Here is a 4721-nt window from a genome sequence, read left to right as displayed (position 1 = left end):
AGATGGTAACGATAGATAATTCTTGCATGGAGAATCACCTTTATCATGTTGAAATACACACCCGACAACAAATTGCTTTATCCCACCAGCTATTAAGCATGTACTTTCCATTTTTAATCCTAAAATATAAAAAAGGCACCTCGTGAACATTATAAACATGCGAGTGCAGTCTGTCAATAAGGGACACAATTTCTCAACTATCTCTATCTTAAACTCTCTACATTAAACCCAAAACAACAATACACTAACTTGATTTTTTTAAAGGGTATTCTCATTTTTACAGGCTCCCTCGGTGAAGATTCACCATTTGGTGAAATATTCGATCTGCTGTCAAATGACGTTTGCGAGCCTTTCTCCTAGACACCCCTACTTGAAGCTAGTAGAAGCCTTTTGGATTTGAACTTGGGGCCCCCTTATGAAGAGCCACTGCCCTAACTAGGTGAGCCATTAGGTGATGGTTTATACACTAACTTTGATTATTTGAGCGTATTCTTGGGACCTCCTCTCATGGTACACATGATTATTTCTTTCCTTTATGTGACCATGCTCTCCAAGTTCATTGTTCAACGCTCACCTGTGTCAGTCTGAAGTTTTTTTGATCACAGAGGACATACAATCTTTCTAAAAATTAAAAATCTTGTAATATAATTCAAGATATCAATTCAACATTTAGTCCTTGAGCATCATTTCTATTAGTATGATATGTTATTAATTATTACTTTTCCTATATTAAGCTATCAAGAATGGGGGATGGCGTTTTCCGACCTAGCCACCTTTCACCTCACCGTCATGTCAACCACGCCTACCACCACCATCGGGGTGGTCTTGACACACAAAAGAAGAGAGAGAGAGAGAGAGAGAGAGAGAGAGAGAGAGAGAGACGTCTTCGAGCGTGACCCGGATGACACACCTTCACCATAACGCCGGGCAGCGCCAAGTACGGGGTAGTGTTCACGTGGACAACGCCCGACAACGGTTGAATAATGCCTCCACTCCCGATAGCCTTATGACAAGAATGTTATATTAAAAACAATCTTTCCATGTTATTCAAAGTTTCTAAACAAATTTATCAAATATTATGAAAATAATTCATATTTAAAGTACACTTTACATAATCAAGATTTGTTCTATTTAGAAGGGGGACTTGAAGTCTTGAATGCTAGAAAAACACGTGCACTAAGTGTGACTAAACTCTTACCAAACCAAGAGAAAATTTATTAAAAAAAAAAAAAAAAAAAAAAAAAGGAAGATGATAAGAAATTTTTCTTAAGGCACACGCACGCATGAAAGCGTCTATTTTTTCAGTTTTCACTTTTCACGTGGTGTCGCATTTGTTTAGATAGTTAAAACTTAAAACTGGTTCACAATAATCCAAAAAAGAAACATAAATTGGATTTTAGTTTATTTAAGATCACCCTCAAAATATCATCCATGATCTTAAAGGTCATATTCTTGTTTTCGGCCATATTCCCGGTCTAAATTCGACTTAGAAAATAAAATGTATTAATTACCAAGAAGAGTACAATCTACACGTCTTCATTGTATCATATAATGTTGTCAAATGTTAATATGTTACACTAATCAATTAAATTATGAATTATGTAATATGTTACAAGTACATCAATAAAGTCGTGAATGTTACAATATAACAATGATACATCAAACAATCAACTTCCCTTTTGATGCTAATGCAATGGAGTAGATAGAGGATGAAAACAACAATTCCTTATTCAAGAAAACTCCACCATATTCCAATTTCAAGACTCATAATAAAACTTCCATATAAGTTAATCTTTAAACCTTGAATAGTTCATATCTATATATTTCTTGAATATGTGGTCTTTCTTTATAATCATTCAATAAAAATCTTGATTTAGAAGTCATAACCACCCATGAATGACAATTTAATAACGAAATGATTTGAAACTTCAAAGATTACTTAAACTAAACACTTCATTTACAAGTTACAAGAAAAATGAACCCAAATCATAACTTCAACTCAAACCTACTAATTTTTAACCTTTAAAGACTCAAATTTTTTCAAGAGTACAAGCAATTTTTACTCAATTATGTGCCACCCTAAAAGTTTATGGACAATGTTACCCCTACCACACATACCCTTTGACCTAATGTTGACACGTGGCAAACACCCTTTTGGCCTGCCTAAAAGCTGCCTACATTTTTGCCACGCTGGCACATAGCCAACTCTACAAAGAGAGAGAGATGGATCACCTACGGACTTCCCACCCAACAGCTGCATACACCTTTCCAACAAGAGAAAACAAAGCTTTATTTCATACCTTATTTAAACCCCAAATATCTCACAAAGATTTCTCTTGTATTCATCAAAAATATCAAACATGACGTGGACCAGAGGCCATGTTCTTGGCCGGGGGTCCTCTGCCACCGTCTCCACCGCCACCTCCACCACCACCGGAGAGGTTTTTGCAGTCAAATCCGTTGTTTTATCACAGTCGGAGACTTTGCAAAGAGAACAAAAGTTTCTTTCCATTTTGAGTAGTCCTTATGTGGTAAACTACAAAGGGTACGACATTACTAGAGAAGAAAACAAGAAAATGTACAACTTACTAATGGAGTACATGCCAGGAGGTACTGTTATCGATGCAATAAAAGTACAGAATTGTGATCGTTTAAATGAATTAGAGATATCGAACTACACAAGACATATTATTCAAGGTTTGGAGTACCTTCATTCGAATGGAGTAGTGCATTGTGATATCAAGGGTGCGAATTTGTTGGTTGATGAAAATGGAGTCAAAATTGCGGACTTTGGTTGCGCGAAGTGGGCTAGTGAAGGTGTGGCAGTTTGTGGGACGCCGGTGTTCATGGCACCTGAAGTGGCTCGAGGGGAAGAACAGGGGTTTGCAGCCGATATATGGGCTGTTGGATGTGTGGTGATTGAAATGGCCACAGGTGGTTTACCATGGACGAATGTTAGCGACCCTGTTTCAGTTCTTTACAAAATTGGATTTTCCGGTGAATCGCCGGAGATCCCAGGTGGTTTTTCATATCAAGCGAAGGATTTTATCAGCAAATGTTTGATACAGGATTCGAAGGAGAGGTGGGGAGCGACGGAGCTTCTCAAACACCCGTTTCTCGAACAATTAAAGCGTCACACAAAGGAAATTACGGATCGCGATTTGCGAACAGGTTCACCAACCAGTATACTTGATCGAGACGTCTGGAATTCAATGGAGGAGCCGGCATTAGTGGGTAGTGATTTTATCCGGCAATCGTGTTCGTCGTGCTCTTTGCGGCAAAGGATCGAACAGCTGGCGGGGAACTCAGAAAAGGTAAAGTGGACATTGAAGGTGGAGGAGGAGATTGATTGGATGACAATCAGAAGCAACGAAAGTAGTGGGCGGTGGCGGCGATGATACGGTAGTTGATTGCACCATGAATGGTAGTGAGGTGTTCAAATAATCATTGGCTTAGAAGTATTGTAGAAGAAGTAGGCAGAGGATAGTGTGGCTTGATCCATTTTAGAGAATATGATTTGTAGTTTTATGTTTGTGGTTTGATAATATAATTTTTACTTTTTGTGATAATTGTATTATCTAACATATTTAATGCACATAAACCAATATTCTATAAGAAATGTAAAATAATATGATACATTAAAATTCAATTATAAAAAGATAAATAAAATTGTACATTAAAAAAATAATGAACTTAATATTCGGATATAATTTAAATACATAAATAGAATTATACTTAATCATTAAGTATTAGAATGAAGTATTAATATTCTTTTTAAGAGAATTTAAATATCTTCTTACTTTTTATTTTTATCAATCTTTTTATTCATCAGACCTTTCAGTATGTCATATACCGTACACCACGGTATGTGACATGTTATCGCAGTATGCGGTGAACACCATAACGACCCCCATATGAATAGTGCAGTATAGTTACCGTGCAAGGAAGGTATAACTCTTTTTTGAGTAAATTACACGATTCGTCCCTCGTTCAAGTGTTAAATTGCTCGTTTAGTCCCTATTTTTAAAAATTAACTCTGTCAGTCCCTTATATCATTAAAAATTGCACGTTTCGTCCCTTAAATCACTTACCATACGTAAAATGTCTATTTTGCCCTTATTCTTTTATTTTTGATTTATTTTTAGATTGTTATTATTATTAATGATAGTTTTAAAGAAATCATTAAATAATTGGACCCCACCTTCATATATCATTCTCCTTCCTCTTTTCTTTCATGAACCACCACCCCACCACCCACCTGCATCACCGCCGGTGCTCCACCACCTCCACATCGACACTGCTCTGCACCCAATAAAGACACCATATGGCGTTGTCTCCCTCTTTCTTACCCACTCCCGACAAGAATCCAAAACCCTAGCTAACCAACGCTGACGTCGGCCTTCCTCTCATGCCTCCTTCACCCCATAACATCAGTGATACCACCTCCGACCTCCTTCACCTATATCATCACTGAACACCGCCTCAGATCGGCATGTAATCGTCGCCTCCAAGCCTTTGTACGCTAGGGTTTTGTCACATTTGCGCCGCCATCTCCGTCGGCTAGGGTTTGGATCTCACCAGCAGTGGATCTGTTGAAACCACGTGAAATAACCGGCTATCTCCACCGGATTTGTGGGGTTACCACCAGATATGTTGGGTTACCACCGGATACGTTGGGTTGTACATTAGCAAAGATGAATTTAGGTGAAGAAGATGAAGCC

The 4721-nt window shown here is 37.8% G+C and overlaps 1 pseudogene; it reads left to right on the top strand.

Moving 5' to 3' along the window:
- The first annotated feature begins 2259 nt into the window (after positions 1-2259).
- Positions 2260-3569, top strand: LOC145135584 (mitogen-activated protein kinase kinase kinase 18 pseudogene; annotated as a pseudogene).
- Positions 3570-4721: the final 1152 nt, after the last annotated feature.

Source organism: Lactuca virosa, chromosome 9 (genome assembly GCF_052849685.1).
Source record: "Lactuca virosa cultivar CGN04683 chromosome 9, Lactuca_virosa_CGN04683_v6, whole genome shotgun sequence".
Lineage (NCBI taxonomy): Eukaryota > Viridiplantae > Streptophyta > Magnoliopsida > Asterales > Asteraceae > Lactuca > Lactuca virosa.
Note: the sequence above shows the minus strand (reverse complement) of the source record. Positions and strands in the feature narration are given on the sequence as shown.